Source organism: Periplaneta americana, chromosome 1 (genome assembly GCF_040183065.1).
Source record: "Periplaneta americana isolate PAMFEO1 chromosome 1, P.americana_PAMFEO1_priV1, whole genome shotgun sequence".
Taxonomy (NCBI): domain Eukaryota; kingdom Metazoa; phylum Arthropoda; class Insecta; order Blattodea; family Blattidae; genus Periplaneta; species Periplaneta americana.
In genome coordinates, this window is record NC_091117.1 from 150330549 (window position 1) to 150354654 (window position 24106).

At 35.1% G+C, this 24106-nt stretch overlaps 1 protein-coding gene across 7 annotated transcripts in view; it reads right to left on the reverse strand.

The window, feature by feature from the left end:
- The window catches only part of LOC138701991 (nose resistant to fluoxetine protein 6-like), a 1327025-nt gene that overhangs the window by 860980 nt on the left and 441939 nt on the right, over positions 1 to 24106 (reverse strand). For all 7 annotated transcript variants that reach the window (XM_069829508.1, XM_069829491.1, XM_069829501.1 and 4 more), the window contains exon 3: positions 10551 to 10755. The gene's annotated coding sequence lies outside the window, so the exon portion shown is untranslated. The remainder of the gene's footprint in view (positions 1 to 10550; positions 10756 to 24106) is intronic.

Consider the following 24106-nt stretch of genomic DNA (forward strand, 5'->3'; position numbering starts at 1 on the left):
ATTTTAATAGTGGCAATATATGCACTATGCATCCAATAACTTTTCCTTTAGTCTGATGAAGATGGTGATGCCAGGACAACCGCTGGTCCAGAGTTACGCCAAGATATTTCACAGTCCGTTGATACTAGAGCTCTTTATTGCATGTGTTAAGCTTAGAGATTCTTTTCATCGTGCACTTCATGAAATGGTTAATCTGTGTCTTACCAGAATTTAAGATCAGGCGACATTTCTGAAACCAGTTTTCCAAGAGTTGAATGTGAATTTGTAGGATTCTGATGAGTTATTAACACAGCAGTGTCGTCGGCAAATTGTCCGATGTTAGTTTTTTGATGGGTAGGCATATCAGCTGTATAAATGTTATATAGTATAGGCCCAATGACCGATCCTTGAGGGAGACCAGCATGTACATCATGGACAGAAGATAAAGCTGCTCCTTCTTTAATTTGAAACTTCTGTCTGTTTAGAAAGGATGCGATGAACTTAACGAAGACATTAGGTAGGTCACTCTTCATTAATTTATATATAGACTAAGACCTGTGTGCCACACTGAATCGCAGACTTTTGAAATATCAAGGAATATCGCAGGTGTATGAGCTCTCGTGTTGTATCCTTTGGTTGCCGAATCGACAAGACGGAGAATCTGGTGAGTAGTAGAACATTCTGGTTGGAAATTCATTTGATGGTCAGGTATGCATTTTAAATTCAGCTCCTTAATCCCATTCAGGACAATTTTGTCCAAAAGTTTCCCCGTAGTTGATATTAAACTTATAGGTCTTATATTTTCAGGAAACTGGGATGTTTGTTTGCTTTGGGTATTGTCACTATCATTCAAGTTTCCATGGTGCAGGAATATGTTGTAATTTCATACTAATCTATACTAATAATAAATCTGTAGCCGAAATTTTTCTGGTAATTTTCGATTTTCCAAAAATAATTGGTCCTAACATACATAATTAACCACCCTGAAACCGAAAATCGCTTTTTTGAAATTTTTGTTTGTATGTATGTCTGTCTGTCTGTATGTTTGTTACCTTTTCACGCGATAATGGCTGAACGGATTTCGATGAAAATTGAAATATAAATTAAGTTCGTTGTAACTTAGATGTTAGGCTACATGGCATTCAAAATACATTATTTAAAAGGGGGGTTATAAGGGAGCCTGAATTAAATAAATCGAAATATCTCGCTTATTATTGATTTTGTGAAAAATGTTACATAACAAAAGTTTCTTTAAAAACAATTTGCGATAAGTTTTATTGTTGAATAATTTTGATAGGACTGATATTTAATGAGATAAATGAGTTTTAAAATTAAAATAACTGTCATCTAAGGCCGTGTAATGAATTAAAAAACAAATGACTTCGTCTATAAGGGGCCTTGAACAGCAATAATCGAAAGCTATGAAAGATAGCCTACAAAGAATGTTTCTGTGTTTGTATGAAGTAATATCAGAAGCTAAATTAACCGATTTGTATAATTAATTATTATTTCACCATTGGAAAGTGTAGTTTCTCTAGATGGATATAATGCTATAATGTTATTACAGTAACTTCTGATATGATATAATATAATATAATATAATATAATATAATATAATATAATATAATATAATATAATATAATATAATATAATATAATATAATATAATATAATATCGTCGCCTGAATGCAAGAACTAGGTAACTTGATTTTTCATATTTTGTGACATCGCCTATTTACTTATTTATTGTACTAAGGAATATGTCTCGTTTTCTTTTGCCTATTTGTTATATTGGAAAATATATGTCGCAGGTATCGTTCGATCAGTTACCTAGATCCTGGATTACAATTTGTGCGATTTTTGCTATGCTATAAAAGAGGTAATTAAAAAACGCAAATTTCGAGTTACCTAGTTCTTGCATTCAGGCGACGATATAATATAATATAATATAATATAATATAATATAATATAATATAATATAATATAATATAATATAATATAATATAATATAATATAATATAATATTATATAATATAATTTAAGTTATTTGAAGGGTTCACAACCATAGTGGGCCAAGCGTCATTTACTGAATACGTAGAAAACAATGGTTAAAATTAAGTTATTAGCATAATTCAATGGAAACCTATAACAAGTAAAATAAAATATACACATTAAATCTAAATGAGTCAATCTTCATTAAACTATGGTTGCATGTAATAAAAATTAAGAAACAGGTTAAAGGAATTGTCATTGCACCAAATGAGTGTCTCTGGACCAAAATGATCGCATTTTAATTATTTGGATGCAATTTAAATTAAGTAACATATTAAACGATTTATCCTTCTATCAAACACGAATGTTCCCTGGATCAAACGTTCTATTTTAATTATGTAATTACTTTATATTTATTTCTAACGGGTGCAGCGGAGCTCACGGGTACGGCTAGTATTGAATAATTTTATCGTAGAAATTACTGCCTTTTTAGGTATGTTTCTTATTGCAGTATTTGTAATATCATCCTTGCCTATTCCATTTTTCTTGTCATTTATGTGTAGTTGCAGTAGATGTCACTAGATGGCTGTGGTCGTGTATTAAATAAACACTTGATGTAAGTAAATCAAAAATATTGTTATGGTATCTAATAATAATATGCGTTATCTTTAGTGAATTATTATATTCCAGAACTAGTCTTATTAAATATTAAGGGAGCGTTTCATTTCTTTTGAATCGAAAAAATTAGCCTATAAACTCTTATGATATTACATATGAAAATAAAAAAGAAACTGAATTCATTTTTTATATAATACGTAGTTTACAATATTCCTTTCCTGTAAAAGACCATCCTTGCTCTGAAGACGAGCTATAAGTAGCAGTTTATTAGCTTCACTAGGCAATACGATTTTTTGACATGAAATTTTTGTTAAAAAGTAGTGATGGGTTGCCATTTTATAAGCTGTGATTTTGTCGCTGGTTCCGACTGTAACTGTAGTTCGAAAATCACAGATCCGAGAAATCCTACCGCCATCTACTGGGCCGACTTGGCTGTAATAGGGTTGACTAAAAAATCTATGACACGTGACCAACAGCTTTAATTTCCTTCCGGGAGTAATCATGACTGCGAATTTTATATTACTACTACTATGAATAATAATAATAATAATAATAATAATAATAATAATAATAATAATAATTTAATGACGGTATTAATTGCAGAGGTTATTTAGCGTCGAAATTCAACGTGTGGGGGTGAAATGACATAATAGTACTCTCACGACACACCATCTAGGACACATTCCTTCAGTGGGAGGATAAAGATATTTATTTTAACCAAAAGAGGGAAAATACCAGCTGTGAGCTGGAATACCTGAAGGAATTAAGTGTAGAGAGCTTTTTGTCAAGTCTGTGGCACATGTGTAATTGCCTGAAATTCTTTCCCGTAGGCCTACATCGGAACAATGAATGAGCAATTTTTACAGAAACCGCGGAGTTTAAAACGGAGATAACTTTACAATAGTGACTCACTCAGCAACTTTATTGTTATTATTATTATTATTATTATTATTATTATTATTATTATTATTATTATTATTATTATTATTATTATTGTCGTCGTCGTCTTCTATTGCCTAGCAGTGGCAATGCTGTTCGTGGCATCCGAAATTTGCGGGTTCAAATATAGCATAGTGCGATATATTTAAAATCTTTAGCATGGCTTCCTCTTGGAGGAAAGTGACGCTGGAAGGCTCGTGTTATAGATTGTTGACGCATAAAAAAATCTCCCCAAAACACAGTGTCCAAAACTCGAGATACACTTTCATTCAGAAGATAACAGCACACTCGAAACAAAGTTAATTGTTTGAGGGTAATCACTTTGGCGCCTCTACTAACCTGTAAAATGTATATGTAATAATTTGTGCATCTACTAATATCACGCACATTTAGTTAAAGTACAAAAAATTAAAGATGGTATATTATACAGTATTTCATGACCGAAAAGAAAAGTGTAACTCGCATTCATTGTGTTTATTGTCTTCTCTGAACGTAAAACACAAGGTGAAGTCACGAGATTCACAGAGGTTAAAAACACAGACAACACAGACAATTCCGCGTCCCCTTAAGAAGGTAAAATTGAACAGCGCTCGAACTAGAAAACTGACTATGCATCAGCACTTTAATTAAGATGTTCTAAAAAATTAAAGAACCCCTACGAGGCATTAGCTTTCATGAAACAATTGACATTCTAAGGTATTTAGAGCGCTCCGTGAAAGAGGTGTCGGAAAAGGTGCAATAGACGAAGTGCGCAGTCTTGCATGATTTTCGAAACGTGTTAAAATGGCAGGGGAATTTATTTCAAGTCTGTAACCTTAAAAGTATCCTAAAGAATAGTGTGCAACAATGTAATTGTTATTATTTTTCGAATTTCCAAGCATTTTATGTTTTACGATTTTTCTTGGTAATAGCAGCTGCTTTTTCACTGTGATCTCTCAGCGTTATGGTTAGTGTTTTGTTTGGGCAAACTGTTGTACTTTGATGTGGCAAATGTAAAATAGGATTCATTAACTTGTACCAATATCTAATTATGACCAAATACCAATTTTTATCTCATTATAAAATTGTGTGTCTACTGAAAATATTTACTCTTATATTTTGTGTACATAACTGTAACTGAACCAACTGTCACTTTTAAAATATAGATATTAATTTTACAGGAATATAGCACCAAATAATGGTACTTTACTGTGCTTGTAATACCTATTTAACATCTATTTTAAACTAAAGATGGAAAGGGAAGCCGAGGAACTCGAAGAAAACCCGCACCGTAACGGATTCACAAATTATGAGGTAAGTTATGATACTTACTTACTTACAAATGACTTTTAAGGAGCCCGCAGGTTCATTGCCTCTCTCACGTAAATCCGCCATCGGTTCCTATTCTCAGCAATATTAATCCAATCTCTATCATCATATCCCACTCCCTCAAATCCATTTTAATATTATCCTCCCACCTACGTCTCGGCCTCTCCAAAGATCTTTTTCCCTCCGGCCTCCCAACTGACACTCTATATGCATTTCTGGATTCGCCTATACGTGCTACATGCCCTGCCCATCTCAAACGACTGGATTTAATGTTCCTAATTATGTCAGGTGAAGAATACAATGCGTGCAGTTCTGCGTTGAGTAACTTTCTCCATTCTCCTGTAACTTCATTCCTCTTAACCCCAAATATTTTCCTAAGAACCTTATTCTCAAACACCCTTAATCTCTGTTCCTGTCTCAAAGTGTGAGTCCAAGTTTCACAACAGAACAGGTAATATAACTGTTTTATAAATTCTAGTTTTAAGATTTTTTGACAGCAGAGTAGATGACAAATGCTTCTCAACCGAATAATAACGGGCATTTCCATATTTATTCTGAGTTTAATTTCTTCTCGAGTGTCATTTATATTCATTACTGTTGCTCCAAGATATTTGAATTTTTCTACCTCTTCCAAGGATAAATCTCCAAGGATGGCCCAGGTGACATTCGTGAATCTAAAGGTACAGTCACACGTCGCTACTTTTGCAGCGCTGTAGTACAAAAAACTGTGCAACTCTCGTACTGCGACGTGTGAACAACGGTGCAACCCGAAAAGTAGCGGCTGCCGAACCTGCTGTACGCTACTTTTTCATGAACAGGATTCTGAGGGTTGCAGCCGCAGCATTTTTGATATCGGTTTTGTTGAAACTTTTGCTGCGGTTGCGACCAGTGTTGCCACCCAAATGTGCCAATGATACTTTTATTGTTTGGATATATTTTAATGTTAGATGTGATGAAAAATGATTTGTAACAGTTATGAAATGCACAACACAGTCTAAGCATATTTGCTGACGATGTAATTCATTTTTTTAATTTTCAGTAGCGTAGTTTCAAACAGGAGGGTTGCCAACATTGATTACGTGAATATGCTGTTGGTTATCATTTAAGTATATGGGGTTTTTAAAAGCTTTATAGTAAAAATAATGCCAATTTCTGAATACTAGTTAGGACAGGAAAGCAAATAATAGATAAGTGAGCTTTCGCATGAGTTTATTAATAATGCGAACATAACCACAATATGTATATCGAGAAGTCAACACGGAGATGGAAACCTGCAGCATGACTGCGGCTGCAAAAGTAGCGCCTTGTGTGTGAACAGACTCGCAACCTCCAGTTGCAACTTTTGCTGCACTCGGGTTGCGCAGCACAAAAAGTAGCGTGCAGCGCGCTACTTTTGGCTTACGTGTGAATACGACACGCAACTTTTGCAGCTGCAGTACAAGAGTTGCGCAGCAAAATTAGCGACGTGTGACCGTATCTTAACGCTGGCAGATGGGCTACCATTCCTGGGTTCTACAGATAAGATCCCATCAGCTACTGACGAGTCCGGACCCAGAACCCGATGCCCCAAGCTATTAGAACTTAGATCAACATTGGAAACCCGTACTACGCCCAGAGATCACCCTATTTACACTATTACGTACAAATGGTAGATAAAATGGGGGGGGATGAGTGTGTTGGTGGAATTAAAGAGAAAAACGGGAGTAGCCCGAGAAAAATACTATGAAACTTCTGTTTTGTTTTTACCACAAATTCCACCCATATCTGACCGGGGATCGAACCGGGCAGCCACGATGGAAGGCCAGCACGCTAGCACTGTAGCCACTGACCCGAGTCTATGAGTATATACTCACAAGCCTTTGTGAAAGCGAATAATACTATATAGAGAGAAAAGGGAACGAAAATGTTCTGTGTTTTAGTGTAAGGAATAGAATGCAGTAGAAGTAAGTATCGTTATGGCAACACTCTCTCTGTATCGCAAGATCCACCTTGTAATGTGCTATCAGCAGATCTGAACCGCAAATGGTAGTTCCGAACTTCGTGGTAAAAAAAAAAAGAAAAAGGTTTTTACAGCTCAAGCAGTCTCCTTTTTTTTTTACCCATGTTAACGCACACAGCGGATGTTTTTCTTGGTGGATTAAGTTGCTTAGGTTGACATCGTGGGTTAGAGGCGCCGAGAGTTTGCACTATGGCGTCACTTTGCCCTATTTAGGTGTTTCTCCCCTCTTTCCCTGATTGTGACATAGATGGACCACGATGTCGATTATCCCCTTGCTGATCCCCGGTCTTCACGAAGCAGCAATCAACGGGACCGTGTTGACTGCTCTCTTTCTCCTACACACGAAAAGTTGTATCGATCTACTAAAACCAAAGAACCCTTGATTTCTATCTCCACTCGATTCCACTCCTTCCCAAATAGCTCCACATTTTCATCAAAACCACTCGTTTTGTCTTCTGATATTGATTTTCGTCTTCTAGTTTATTTTACGCCTAACTACGAAGAAAAATGTAAAAACAAAAGTGTTTGTAGCCTCTACGCGCTGCAAAAGTGAAATTTCTTAAGCTGTACATGTGTAGTAATTTTGTTTTAAATATTTGTGCATTGAGGAAATGGAAATTAGGATTAAATTTAACACTTTCATATCAACACTTTTCAGAATTTAAAAATAAAACAATTGATTTATGATAGACTATTACACTTTTACTACGTCATACTATTTTTTGACCAATAAAACGGCACGGAACGACGTGTTTAAACCAATCATGGCTGCGTATCCTACAATTTTTATCACCTCCCTAGCATTTGTTTTTATCACCTCCCTAGCATTTGTTTCCTTGTTTGCCAACATTGTACTTTCAATAATTGAATCACGAAACCTCACATGTCCATTTTTTTTTTTACGAAATTGAGTTATGTATTATTTCGTATTCTAAACATGTAGACTCACGATATTGTAAAGAGAAACCCCCCCACATATCCTCATCAACATTCATTTTAGCTAAAGCGTTATGAAAAAATTTAAAATGTGCACAAATCTAGGACCTGACATGTTTTTTGTATCTCATGAAAAGTTTACTTTTCTAGACATGTGGAGTTTCACAATATTCCGGTTCCTTTTAAAATGATTCATGTTTATTTCATCATCCTTAATTAAAACGTTTCTATCATTTATCTTGTTTATATTATTTCGGTTGTGTTATAGCTTCTGATATTTGAGATTATGGATAGTCACGTAACAGAGAGTTCAATGAAGATTGTATAGTTGGCACAACTGGTAACAAGAGAACATCATAACACACATCAAAACTCACTACTGCCATCTAGCAAAATATTTGTAATGATGATAAGTCTTCCTCTTGTGCGTTTAGTCCCTTAATTATAGAAAAAATGTCTCTCAACGAAAACATAGCAACTTACACAATCTCGTAGCAACAACACACGAAATCTTCTGAAAACGTCCGTCACAGAATTTTTTTTTCGGAGTATTCGCTCGTATCCTGCCTGAAGAAGTTCCACATCAAAAAGTGTTTTACCATAGGCGTATTAGAGACAAAACAGAAGAGATCACTTCTGAATAGGCTTGCCAACCGTCCCGTTTTTTCTGGGACAGTCCCGATTTCGACAATTGCATCCCACGTCCCGAAATATTTGCACGACGCACACGTATCAAAATGTCCCGATTTCATAGCATATTAGACATTTAGAGCTGATTTTCGTTTCTATCAGATTGTTGGATTTAGTCTGAATTGAAAGATATTTCTGCACAGTCTCATACAGACATGTTTCCAAAATGTGACGAAATGGAGAAATGACTCTAGTACGCATGTTCAAGGCAGAAATTTAATTCTCGTCGATGTGTCAACAGAGTGATGGGTGCAATGATCATAATACACACCTTAGGGCAGGTTTGATCATAGTCTACAGGATACTTACTGAATCATCTTGTACACTTTGACTTAAGTTTGGCGCCATTCAGTATTATGTTCACTTTGTTACACTTGATGCGTCATTCATTGGTTTCGGCGGAAAAGTGGAAAAAAGAAAGATTTATACGACCACTTCTACGACAGATATAGACATCAACGAGGACAACAACAAAGGCTTGTAAAATATTGCAGTTCCTCAAGTGTGATAAGATCTGATAGTTCTGGTGATAAATCATGTAAACGTCTCTTTCTTTCCGAGAAGAGTGGCTGAAATCCTTTATGTAGGTAGGTTAGGTTAGGTTAGGTTAGGTTAGTTCGGGTTGGTTCAGGTTACGTTACATTAGCTTATATTAGGTTAGTAATTACATCAGCAAGATGTGTTCCTAGTTCCCAACGAGTTAACATTAAAGAATTGATACTGTTTTCAACTTGTTTTGTGGTCATTTTGGCAAGTTCTTGTAATTTTTTTACATATGAAAGAAGATGATTGTGTTAAAATATATACATATACTGATATAAAAGTACTACTGTTGAATATGTGGATTGATAGGTGGAAATTAGTGCAATAAAATTGCCAGTAACGTTTGTGTCCCTAATTTTTACTTACGAAAGTTGGCAAGCCTACTTGTAAACAACGCAAACGACAAGGATTCTTTAACATTCTTGCAACAAAAATCAATCTCACACTTAGCAATATTACTAGAACGTCGTAAGTCCACGCTGGAGATTCGATTTCAGTTCATTTAAAATTTGTAGAAGTTTTGTAGGCTATGAAATTTGCTGTTCCACTTCATGAAGAGAAAATACATAAAAAACATTCAAATATAATACATCGTTCAGTAATTTTTTTTTGTGACACTCGTTTTCTTTGTCATATTACGCCAATAATAAATACAGTGTCATACGAAGAAAACCCGTTCTATTAGTCTGTTTTTGTTTATAAACAGGTTCCTGCTCTAAAATTTCCTATTGTATTTTTTTTTACTAATTTCCTCCATCCATGTAACCGGTTATCTTCCAGTTTTCCATGTAACACGTGATCTTCCCCTCTTCTCGCTTACTATTTGTATCCGTTCTATCTACTGTGTGATTATTCATCATACATTTCACTGCTAACATCTATTTTGTTAAGAGAGCAAACTGTGAAATAAAAGAAAACATGTACTAAAAGATCTACTTCTAGTAAGTTTTAAACAATGAATTATTCTCAAAAGCTACACATTTTATTTGTGAACCACTCAATTTCTAATATATTTGTATCTTCTAACATTATGTAGGCATAAATCGAAATCAAAAGTAAATAATAACGATGAAGTTACAAAAAATAATCTGTTCGTGGTAATTATATTCATTTCAACTATATTATCTTATAATAATCTAATGTATTTCAACAAATTATATAGACTAAATTCATTTGAAATATATCTCTTGCTTTCAATACATGTGTTTCCTTTTAAAAGGAGCAGTAATATGTGTAATACAACGCTAACAAGCACTAAGAAGGATTCTACAGTGGTCGTACAATAAAAACAGTGTGTGAAAACTCCACTAACACTGTAATGTAAAAGCGATCCTAACGGCAATTTTTAGAAGCACACACAACCACGTACAGCCGAGAAAATCCTTTCTATTTCCAGTCTTTGTATAATAACCAACGTAACGATAGGAATAATTACAGTACTGGCAACTTTGTTTTTGTTGCGAAGCAGCGAAGCATCTTTAATAGGGGATAGAGTCAGTTATGGCCACTAGGTCGCTACTAAGCATGCGCATTAAATTCCCACATACCTTCTGTACAGTTGTGTTGCAGAAGATAATTCCTTTCCAATGAGAAACCATTAGAGGGCGCTGGAATGACGTATGTGTAGTGGCGTTGCTTAGCAACGTCCCCTTGACAGAGAACCCTTTCCCCTCCCATGTCTCTCTTTGGTTTTAACCCACTCGTGGTATGAGCAGGCAGGCTGGCAGTCAAGGGGGCCGTGTAGTCCAGATTCTGTAATATATAAAGAACACGCTATATGTAGAGATGAGAGGTGATGAAGTGGAGGATGAGGGGGTGAAACTGTTAAGAGGATTTGGATTCCTACAACTACAGTATACAAGTTTGCGGCACAAACGCATCCAAACTGCAATGATATTAGAGAAATGTATTGAAACATTGAGTTAGTGCAAAAGAGGACTAAATCTCCAGCACACACGACTTCGCAACAAAATAATAGTAAAGTGACACATTAATTAAACTTATTTTCTATACAATAACATGAATATTCCATTCAATGAAAATATATATGGAATAAATAATGTTTGCGCTTAAAAATTCAGCGGAAACATGTTCGATTCCTAGCAGGAATATGGATATTTAACCTGAATCCTAATCATATATATGTTTCTCTTATTTTATATTAACCTATGTTCTTGCATCAAACTTATGAGATGGGCAATGAGTCTTGCTCTACAAAAACTTCAAAATGATGGCTAGATATTCTTGGCTTTTTGAAGGGGAGCCGGACCCAGGACGGGTCCATTGTACGCCCAATACATGCGGTGATTGTCAAAGACTGACAGGTGGCCCGGATGGTATCCGGTAATCCAATGCTGACAGATGGGCCATCCTGAATCATCCCTGACAGATTCCATCCTCAGACGAATACCTGACAATCCTTAGGGTCCGAGATCGAAGTCCTTCTTATATCAGCATTGGAAAGCCGTACTACCTCCAGCATAAAAGATACTAGTAAAAGTGACAATTTATCACTATATGAATGACAAATAACACGTTTTAGTAATTTGTGTTGCATTACACAATTTTACTAATTTATCATGATCGGTATATTTTACAAGTGAAATGTAGCCATATTGACAAATTCTGTTTTAAAATTTCGAGAAAAAAGTAGTACCATAATATTAAAATCAGTTTTAGGAATTATTTAATTTTACATGTATTTTAATTAAGAAAGAAGAAAAACAATCGAAGTCTATGATGCACACAAAAATATTCAACATTTATGTGTTTCAATTGTTGTAAAAATATCGCGAAACGATCTTTGCGTCATGTTTCTTGATAAAGTAAGAGAAGGGAATGATATAATATTTAGACAGTTTTCTTTCAATTTGACGAAGGAAGTAAAATAAATGGAAACATTTCCACACATATACTCAATCAATTGGTCTGGTACTACTGGTACCAATTGGAAATATACATGAGCGACAATTTCGTGAAACTTTAGGAAGAGAGCTATGATATTTATTTACATTATTATTTTTCAAATGAATAATATTACAAATTTTTAAATTATTTTTAAATACGGTGTTTGATTACTATTAAAATAGCCTTTTCTTGATTATAGGTAGAATTGTGTTGCAGAACGTAAATTAAGACATTGCAGTAGCAAGTAATATTTCAAATTTAATTTTTGACAAGAGAAATTTGTCTTTAAATTGTAACTCTTGAAATTCAATATTTATTCTTGACTTAAATGTTCTCCTCCGCCTATGTATGAATTCTTCTTCACTGTCACTAGTTGAAGATGTGATCATATTATATTTAAAATGTTAGTTATACACTTTAAGAAAGTTTACCAAGAGCAAAGGGGTGGTAGAAAACGAGCTCGCGATTCTAAGTATTTTACAAATAACAAATTTTTATGCAACAATTCGTTGGTAAAAGAAATTAAACTGTTAGTAATTACCAGTGCTTGTCAGTTGTAACAAATTTACCAATAAGGATTTATGGAACGGAAATGACTGGTTTTTAACTTACTTAATAATTTGTCGCTAGTAAAATAATAATTTTAGTTCTATGCAACAGGTCCCAGGATTTCACCCCAGCCTATTTTTAACTATTGCAGATGATAAATGAAATGAAGTTGGAGTGTGTTGTGAAGTGATAGAGGGAAACGGGAGTACATCGAGAAAAACCTTATGCAACGTCTGCTTTATCCATCACTGACTTCATCACGACCGATCCGGGGTTTGAACCCGGACCTTCTGAATGGAAGAACAGCGTACTAACGTTCAGCGATAGACGCGACTTACAATACGCAATGGTGAGAACAGAATGAGGCGTTAGTGACGAAATAGACCGTTTTATAATAATAATAATAATAATAATAATAATAATAATAATAATAATAATAATAATAATAATAATAATAATAATAATCCGTGGCGCCACAGCTCTTGAAGGGCCCAGATCGAACAGCCGGCTGCTGGCCTCACGTTCACATGCCGAAGCAGAGGTGGACGATCATCCAACCAGAATGGAGGTACGCCTATAATGTGGTTAGCACGATGATCCCCCCAGCCGGGGCTTTCGCAACCGGATTTCAGTACCTATCGTAGCTCCCCAAGTGCATCACGATGCTAGGTGGGCACCGGTCCCATACACTGTCCGAACGTTCATGAGAAAATTTCTTCCCCCATGAGGACTCGAACCAGCGCGCATTCCGTAACGCGAGTCCTAGGAAGGACACCTTAGACAAGGACGCCACGGCGCGGGACGGTTTGATTATATTATTATACTTAAAAAAATCTATCGACATCATCATGTTAGCCTACTATAGTTTGCTGAATATTCCTATAATATTAAAATTCGTTGCGTGACACCCAATGAGGATCAAAGCCTGAGAGCCAGCTGATAGCCTCACATCTACATTCTCAACAGAGATGAACGATCATTCAACCAGTACGGGGGTAACTTATGTTTAGCACGATAATTCCATTATAACTGACTTTAGTAACGGGATTTCGTTACTCAGAACATTGGATTTCTATTTCTTTATTGAACTCCAATTTAAAACATGAATAACTAAAATGTAATGCTTGTTCGAAGTAATTTGTCATTGTCTACAATTCTGGCTCCAATTGAGATTTTTGGTGTGAATGTTGATCTACTGTTAAGATCTTTAATTCTTACGGCGTTATAACATATTAGATTAATTTTTCCAGTGTTATTTGGAAATTTTAATAGTAAACTTTTGTGAGAGGCATTACTTAAAGAGATAGATACCTAACCAGCTAATGAAATAAATTCAAACAAAGTCTACATACAAAATCACAAATTAAATTGAAGAAAATTGTATTAAAAGTAAAGCAATCAATCAGAGATTGAAACAGGGGTGTCCGCTTCCACTCATAGTGTACTGTTTAATTTTTAAATAGACAAACTCATTAGAAGGTGGCTGTAAATTTTAAGTAAGGACTACGTTATTATCGAAAGACTATAAAAGAATATACAGTAGGCCAGTAGATCCAAACCGTGCAGTTGTTGATGACTATGATGATTGTGATGATTATGATGATTAGAGACCGAATTTTAAAGGGAAAAATTTTCATCAACAAAGTACAAAAAAGGGAAAGTTATAACAAAAAAACTTGAAAAAGACTATATTACTCCCCAAAACATACTTAAGCAAATTCATGGATATATATGGCACACACAATCTTACATTTATCTCTTTACAACATAAGGAAAGTGTTGTATTTGACATGGTAAAAAAAGGACTATTACTCCCTCAAGCTATTTTAATTGAAAGCACAAGCTTATATTTATCGCTTCACAACATAAGGAAAGTGTTGTATTTGATCACATTCATCATTTCAATATGTTCCAATATGATGCTGTCTCTTTGAATGCAGAATGTCTTTATAAACAGAAAATGACCGCTCAACATCAACTGAAACCAGACGTGAAAATGTTCTTTTTATCCCGAAATCTAAATCAGCACACTTTATTAATTTTTCAATGTCTGGAATCAGAAGGTGAACGATATTTATTTTCGCTTGCTCATGAAGTTATAGGCATATCGGAAAAAGTATAGGAAAATTATCGAAATGTTTGCGATATTCTGTCAAAAAAGGACCAAAATAAGAGATGTATTTAAAAAAGGAGGGAAAAAAGGGAGAATGGACTGAGAAAAGGGGGGGGGGAAGGTAGTCAAAACCCACATAATTTGGTCGGTGGAAGACAGTTTTGAATATCGTAATTAACTATTTCATGTTTCGTGTTGAAATAGAAAAAGGGATTCCCTTTAAAATCCAGTCTCTACTGATGATATTTGTTTCCAATAAAGAATGTTTTAAATGATTCTCAAGGTAAATTGGATATCATCAGGCTTGCAAAAACCAGGCCTACGTGAAATTCTGCAGTTAATGCCACTTTTACACCAATTTCAGAGATTGTATCCCGAAGTACAGAAAGTTAAATAACTACAAAGAGACCAGAGAAGTTATGAGGAGGAAATCCCTCTCTATTCCCATCTTTGTCTTTCTCTCCTCGTAAATGCTGCTGGTGCTGCCATCACGAGGTGTACAGACAAACTAAAACCAAGCAGCTCCCTTTCCTTTGCATTACCACGATGGGTATAATACTTCTCCCTTCTCCATCCCTTCTCTCTTAAATGTGTACAGTAACGTTGTATTTTGAACCCACAAATAAGTTCCTCTCTCTTTTGAGATCCTCCTTCTCCTCATCAGCACTCTGTTGACTTGCTTTTAATTACTAACCCACCACTAAAACTTGCAAAATGTTGCTATAAATTAGGATAGCACACATACATACACAAGAATCTTTTGATGTTAATACTCCAGCCTTTGTTTCAACTGCTAGCTTCCGTGCCATGATCCCACACCTGAAACAGGCTAATATCAAGTCCATTCGGATCTAAAGTCTGCTGCATATATTTTACAATTCATAGAATAGGGCACCTAAATAAAAGTAGGACGGGCCTTTGCTTTCAACAGAGCTGTTCTCCTTTCTAAAACATATTTCATACGCGGTTGAGAATGCTTTTGATGTTCAAAGCTTAAGTGGGAAACATTTTTTATACCCCTGTTTCTTATACAAAGCGTTAGTTACATAGTCGATTCTGGCTTTATGTTTTCCTTTTTTGGATTTACTGCGAATACCGTGTGGTAATTTAAGCGCAATAAACTTTTGTAATATGTAACAATTTAAGTTTACATAGTACTTTTTATGTTGTAGTGAAGCTGAAGCTGTATTTCATCACAAAATCAGTTAACTTTGAGGTTTTTAATCCTCGTAAAGTCACAAATTCTTACAGCTATGATTTTGTTTTTTTTTTAATTGGTTACTTAACGACGCTGTATCAACTGCTATGTTATTTAGCGTCGTGATAGCGAGATGGTATTTGACGAGATGAGACCAAAGGTTCGCCGTAGATTACCTGACATTCGCCTTACGGTTGGAGAAAATCTCGGAAAAAACCCAAACAGGTAATCAGCCCAAGCGGGAATCAAACCCACACCCGAGTGAAACTCCGGATCGGCAGGCGAGCCTTACCCGACTGAGCAACGCCGGTGGCCATGACTTTATTCATTTCTTCTTTTAAAACCAAAGTTTTGACACGTTTAGAACACGAAAAATCATGGTAACAGAGGGGTAATTAAAAATTGACTGAAATACTGGTGATGTTCCAGTCACTTTTGTTCCGAGAGGGAATCAAAATATTAATTTTATTTGAAAATATAAGCTTTCTAAAACAGTTTTTGAAGTTGTATAAGAAGAATTATATTTCAAACTTTCATGACAATTTGTGTTCTTGGGTTGTGCAATCGTATGTAATTTTTTTATTTTTAATGTGGTGTGTTTTTCTCGAGGAAAACTGTAACAAAGATTACAGCACTGCGCCTTATGGGAGTTGCGACGATGCAACACGCGATGCACTCGTTGGTTATGGGACTTTATTTGTTCATGCTTCTCCTACAACAATGATCAAATGGAATGCGCAACCTGTACTTATAATGTTAGAGCAGTAGTTACAAAACGTTTTGAAGGCTTGACCAACATTTATTTTGTTTGTGACCCCCCACTAACGTACCAGTACTTAAACCCATTCGAAAAATAGGCCTACAAACAACTGTAAAATCGAAAATAATGATATTTTATCCAAAATCAGTAGATACCACCAAACTTTTAATCTAGTGGTATCTCAAGACAAGAAATCGGAATAGGCAAAAATATTTTCCAGTTCTCTTTGGTTTTTTATTTTCAAATTGGGTTATTTTATGACGCTTTATCAACTATTATGGTTATCTTGGGTCTGAGTGGGATGAAAGTGATAATTATAACGAAATGAGTGTAGGGTCCAGCGCCGAAAGTTAGCCAGCATTTATTTGCTTTTAGCTAATGGGCCGAGGAAAAATCCCTGGCACAAACCTCAATCAGGTAACATTTCTCAACCAGCCTTCCTTGCTGATACATAATTGAGTGAGATGAAGGTGATAATGCCAGCGAAATGAGTACAGGGTCTAGCTCCGAAAGTTACTCAGCATTTGCTCTTAATGGATTGAGAGAAAACCTAGGAAAAACCTCAACCAAGTAATTTATACCAACCAGGATTTGAACACGGGCTCACTAGTTTCACGGTCAGGCAGTCTAACTGTTACTCCACAGCGTTGGACTCGTGTGGCTTCTTAGAGTGGCCTTCTTTGCCACTTAAACACTCCGAATAATAGTTTGCAAGGCCAATATGTTAACATAATAACAGTCAGAGATAAAACTAACAGATTTGTAAGGAAACTTTATTTCTGGTCGAATTCACTTCACAAAAAATAAGTTTGATTTATTCCGGTGTGTTGAAGAACTCATGGGAAATTTAGCTATGTACCGTAAGATAGACAAATAATGAATTTGTTTTTGAGGACATGCAGTTAAGTTTACACAATTTTAAGCAACATTTTAGAGTATTTTTCAGAAGAAACTAAAAACAATGATATACATACATACATACATACATACATACATACATACATACATACATACATACATACATACATACATACATACAGGATGATTAACGAGGGTTTACTGCCATTTACGGGAACTTATTTCCGAAGACATTCTGAGCAAAAAAAGTCATATAAACATTTGTCCTAATCTCAATATTTTAAGAGTTACAGTAATTTGAAGTTTAGTAAAATACCTTTTTTCTTTAGTTTTATTTTAAGGGTAAAAGGATATTACAAATAGAGAATGAATTATTCAGAAGTATCAGTTCTTTAATTGGATAGTGTTCTGTAGCTGAAAATGTGTTGTTAATTTCTCTGTACAGATTTTGTTTTTCAATCTTTAACTAAAATCATATTATTCTTACGCACGTACCAAAAAAAATGTTACAAACCATACGACTTTAGGAACTTGATTCTTTACAGTTTAATTATGCATCCTAATGTACAGTCTTGAAGAATTTACAAGAGTGGCGTGATTTGTAACAATTGTTGTGATAAATGTGTAAGAAAAATGTAATTTTTTAGTTAAAAATCGAAAACAATTCTGTGCGAAGCAACTATGGAATTCGCAACACATTTTTAACTTCAGAATACTAGCTAATCAAAGAAATGATACTCCAGAATAGTTCATTCTTTATCTGTAATATTCTTTTATCTTACCGTTAAAACTAAAGAATATTTTACAAACAACTTCGTTTAGTGTAACTCTGAAAATATTGCGATTAGGATACATGTTTATGTGACATTTTTTGCTCAGAATGTCTTCGGAAATAAGCTCCGTAAGTGGCGGTAAATCCTCGTTAATCGCCCTGCATATGTGTGTGTGTGTGTGTGTGTATTAAGGTAAGACGTATTGAAATATATACCTACTGACGGGATGTTAAAACTACTCTTTTCTTCACAAAGCGTAGACGAGTTTTGGAGCGAACGAATGCAAGAATCCTCGAAAAGCCCTACTTTTTTTATAGAATTTCCAAACTCGTTATGCAAAATAAGTTTATAGTCTATCTGTCATCAAAACAAAAGCGAGAAATCCCCTTGAAATTGAAAAAAGTATCAGTGTATGCATATGGAATATAGAGTTCAGATTTGAGAAGCTACTTTCTAAAAAAAGAGAGACAAATTTATCACATTAATTCTTTTTAACATTATACTACTGAAACATGTTTTTGTTTTTATGTTCAACGTTGTTTATATTTCTAAATACAATAGAAATATATGTTAATTAGGCGATTTCGTTCTATGTTATGAATCATCTCGCGAACCACATTTTGGGAATCACTTTGTTAGAGGATTCTTCCTCATTTATTTTTATATTTTAAAGGTTATAATATGTATCACAGCATTTCCTGGAAGATATCATCCAGCCATCCGGGATATTATCTCTTTATATAGGGAATTGCAACAAAAACCATGATGTTCATTACTAAATTAATACTGTATTTTGGTGCTTGTTATTCCTCTTTATAAAGGGGACCGTATTAAGACAGTTGCTACATATCCTTAAATTTGGTATCAGATTATACTTGGAAAATATTCACGTGAAAATATTTCCACTTTCATTCTCCCATTCTCCTCGATCTACACAACACAGTGAGAAATATTTTAACGTCTAAAAGCTTAACGAAATGTTAAAATTAATTTTTATTAATAAAAAAAATATTTATTCACAATTAGGATGATTAATAAATGCGGGGAATGCATAGAGAGGAATGATTAATTGAACATAGTCTAATTCTAAAGTACTTAACTGTGACATTAATTTCCAAATTAGTCCAAATCTCTATAATGACATATAATTTATTACAATTATAAAAAAAACCCACCCTTGACCATGACTCGAACCCTAACTGCTTAAGTGACAGGCCTAAGAACCACCGCGGAGACATTCTAAGGGCCCGTTCATATGGAACGGAAATTTCTCGAAAAGAGCATTTATTGCAATCGATTTCTTGCGGACAGTAGCACAGTATAAAGAAGATACAGTAAGGTCAACTAGCCCAATTCGTGGGAACAAATTCTGAGTGCGCATGTCACGAAACCGGGTGTATTGTCTGGAACCTCCACCAGATGGTTCTCCATCTACGACAGGCTGGCATATTTAATATTAACTGAAAAGATTTATTACTCATCTTTTAACAATTTGGAAGACATGAGGCAAAGGAATGGCAACATAATCATAATAATAATTACTTCCGTATATAAACATCATGAAAATATTCAATAATTGACGCTAATTTTAAAGTCACTGGTAGATGCTTATGTTGGTAACGTAATATTGAATCATTAGCTACATAGATCATGACATTCGTTTCGATGAAGTTACGTCAACAATGGATATAATAAAATTTTGTTGACTAGCTAATAACATTATATGGAGAGAAATGCAATGGATATGAAGAAACAATAAAACGGTAAGCACTTCGCTAATAGTATGTTTTACTTCAATCATAAACACTGCAGTTTTATATGTATTTAGAAAAGAAAAAGTGAATTTTCATTAGACCTACATAATAAGACACAAATATCACTACAGAACAAATAAATAATTACAACAGTAAATACAAAGTTTCATCTGAAAGTTTAGCATGTCTGAACAGCTGATCGCTAAAATCAGCTGTTAGCGCTGCCGATACTAGCGACATGGTTGGATTCATTGAGAACTAGACCTCCCTAAGCTTGATTTTAGTACCAACAACATCAAAGGTGCCGACAAGAGTTGTCTCTACTGTATCTTCTTTATACTGTGACAGTAGTGCAGTGGTTCCCAACCTTTTTTGACTGACGACACACTTTACTGAACGCCCACGATATCGCGACACACTTATTTGTTTTTATTAAAAATTATGATATAATAATAACCAGTAGTTTTCTTCTGGAGAAAAAGGTTGTGGAACTCTGTGTAGAATATTTTATAGCGGACGGGGAGATGATTACTGTCCACTGCACGGGAATTGTGTCGTTTTTAACCTCCTTTTCGTCCAACTATGACTTTCGAGGTCTAAGCGGAATTCAAAGAAAAATAATATTAAAAATATAGTTATTCACACATACTTCGGTTCCATGATGAAAAATGTAACAAAAAGGTGCTGAAGTGCCGTTCCAGAGCGATCCGTCAGAAAAGAGCACTAATAGCAATTCTATGTAGTGTCGGACATCCAGTGTTGTAAATAGGTCGATGTTAACACGCAATCGAAAAAAAAAAACAAAAACAAAAAACAAGCAGCAACTTGAGTGATATTAGAAAAAAACAAAGGTATGTGTCAAAAATCTCAACCTGTCTATTCTGGATGACCTATAAAAGATGTTTATTATGGTTTCTGGAAACTCACCTATTTAAATTAATGTGAAGTCTGGGCTTGATGGGTTGCATAAAGTTTCTCTATACGTGACCTTATGATTGACTGGCCAAGACGTAAATCATCTTCAAAATGCAGCAGTCTGTTACTTTGTTTAGAGTTCACTGTTTTCATGATACAAAATGCTGATTTACATAAGTATGACGTTGAAAACAACAGTTCTAAATGTCTTTTTAGTTTATTCGGCACTCCGACTGATTTGACAAAACATTTCCGCATGTAAGACACTCGGGATTTTGTTTATATTCATCTCCATGCCACGTAAAAGCATATTGCAAGTATTCATCATAATATTTACGAAACGCAGTACATTTTTCGAACCCTGAAGAGAACTTTCGATCACATTATTTGAATTAGCACTGCTGTCTCTAACCCAGAACTTAATACAAAAAAAATTTTTTTAATTAAAAATTTGCCCATAAACAATCTAAACAAAGCAATTTTGATAAAATAATCGGACTATCACCCACTCACACGTTTATACTGATACAGATCAATATGTTCCTACGATTCTAAACTCTGTTTATTACTAATAAGTGGCAAGAGTAAACGAATTACTAAGCATTGTTGGAATTCATTCGAATTATCGCCAGGCAGAAAAATTTAACTGAGCATTGTTGCAGGTGTTCGAGTTTCATTGGTAAAGTCTGTCTCAAAATGAAGTGTACCATATCAAAGACTTTGTTTAAATAGAAAAATGCGTTGTAAAGAGACTTCCAGGATGGGATAAAATTTATTTTTCAATTCCAAAATATCGCGACATACTCCATAGGGCTGCGCGACACATCGCACCGGTTGGGAACCACTGCAGTAGTGCATACATGATTCAATTTTTTCCCGTGCATACTGAAATTTAAATTACACAGGCTACGGGGGAGGGGAACTAACCATGTGCACATTGCTGTCTGCACGAAATAGATTCGAATAAATGCTTGTTTCGAGAAATTCCCGTATTGTGTGAAAGGACACTTAATGTAAAATAACGTAATTTAACCCAATCCAGAAAAACATATACGGCAATAAATTATATTGTTAATTTGACTACATTAAAATGTGACCAATTTTCGTGATATTCAGTTTCTTTTATTTACACTGGATGAATCGATTATAATTATTATTTCTTGTGAAAATCTGTGTTTTTTCATTAGTTATTTCTACAGTAGATATTTAATTAACGCGAATGCCGTTATAACTTGAAATTCCTTCAGCTGTAGGTCTATTTGATATTATTTTGTATGGGCACCATGACGGGCTAAAGCAGGGAGATGCACTATCACCTTTACTTTTTAACTTCGCTCTAGAATATGCCATTAGGAAAGTTCAGGATAACAGGCAGGGTTTGGAATTGAACGGGTTACATCAGCTTCTTGTCTATGCGGATGACGTGAATATGTTAGGAGAAAATACACAAACGATTAGGGAAAACACGGAAATTTTACTTGAAGCAAGTAGAGCGATCGGTTTGGAAGTAAATCCCGAAAAGACAAAGAATATGATTATGTCTCGTGACCAGAATATTGTACGAAATGGAAATATAAAAATTGGAGATTTATCCTTCGAAGAGGTGGAAAAATTCAAATATCTTGGAGCAACAGTAACAAATATAAATGACACTCGGGAGGAAATTAAACGCAGAATAAATATGGGAAATGCGTGTTATTATTCGGTTGAGAAGCTCTTATCATCCAGTCTGCTGTCGAAAAATCTGAAAGTTAGAATTTATAAAACAGTTATATTACCGGTTCTTCTGTATGGTTGTGAAACTTGGACTCTCACTCTGAGAGAGGAACATAGGTTCAGGGTGTTTGAGAATAAGGTGCTAAGGAAAATATTTGGGGCTAAGCGGGATGAAGTTACAGGAGAATGGAGAAAGTTACACAACACAGAACTGCACGCATTGTATTCTTCACCTGACATAATTAGGAACATAAAATCGAGACGTTTGAGATGGGCAGGGCATGTAGCACGTATGGGCGAATCCATAAATGCATATAGAGTGTTAGTTGGGAGACCGGAGGGAAAAAGACCTTTAGGGAGGCCGAGACGTAGATGGGAGGATAATATTAAAATGGATTTGAGGGAGGTGGGGTATGATGATAGAGACTGGATTAATCTTGCACAGGATAGGGACCGATGGCGGGCTTATGTGAGGGCGGCAATGAACCTTCGGGTTCCTTAAAAGCCATTTGTAAGTAAGTAATGGGCACCATGACGAACTACAAGGGTTACTATGAATATAAATTGGTCTGTACAATATGTCATGTCAGAGTTTTTAAGTGGAAGTTAAACACATTCCAGTGAGAAGAGAACGACACTTATGAGGTTATTTATCTCTCTTAATCCATAAGTATTACTCGACCGAGGCGAGTGGATCCGCGGGCGTAATGTGAACTAGCGATAACGCTATACTAACGCAGGAGCAGTACGAGTGGCGCTCCTGGCTGCAGGACTCCACTGGCCTCGGTCGAGTAATAATGAAGTTTTGGTCAATGTCTTCCTTGTTTTTTGTTTATTCATACGTACATATGCATAAAAGATTTGGAACTAGCTTGTGTAACAAGATTTGAACTTTCTGTTAAATATTCTAAAAATGAAAAACTCTGTCATCATCATTTTTAGCAACTTCCTTACAGATTCAAATCAGAGGGTAATCGTGGGGTGCCGCCAGTGAGGCAGTTCTAATACGATGATTGTTCTACTTCATAAAAACTAGAATAAGGACAAGGGAAAGATTTCTTTTGTATCAGGCGGCTCTTACCCTTAAGCTCCACCCTTTCCGTGTCTTACAAGCTGCATTTTTCACCTACTCATTCCATATTGTGGATGTAAAAATTGAAGTTCGTCTCTGCCTGGGGAATTAAACATTCATGATATTCATCGAATACAGATCAGAGGTATTTAAGGCAGAGGAAGTGTTCATAGGGGTGTGTGAGCCCCTTCCTATGCAAATCATTTGAGCAGCTATGATAAAAAATTCTGCAAGAGAAGAAAAATCTCAATTTCTACCAAGAGACGCTGATCAAAGTCTAGTCTCAGCACAGACAAAACTGTTGTAAAGCTCTGAGTATACAAGAGCTATTGTCTCCTTTTCTTTTCTAAATTACAAAATCTTAAACATGATAACGGTTTCCCAGTGCTATCTCCGTCAGAACACCATTAACGCTACAACTATTTTCGTGTCATTTGCCTCAGTTATTTTCTACAGTTCATATGAAACTATTATCGTAAAATATGAAA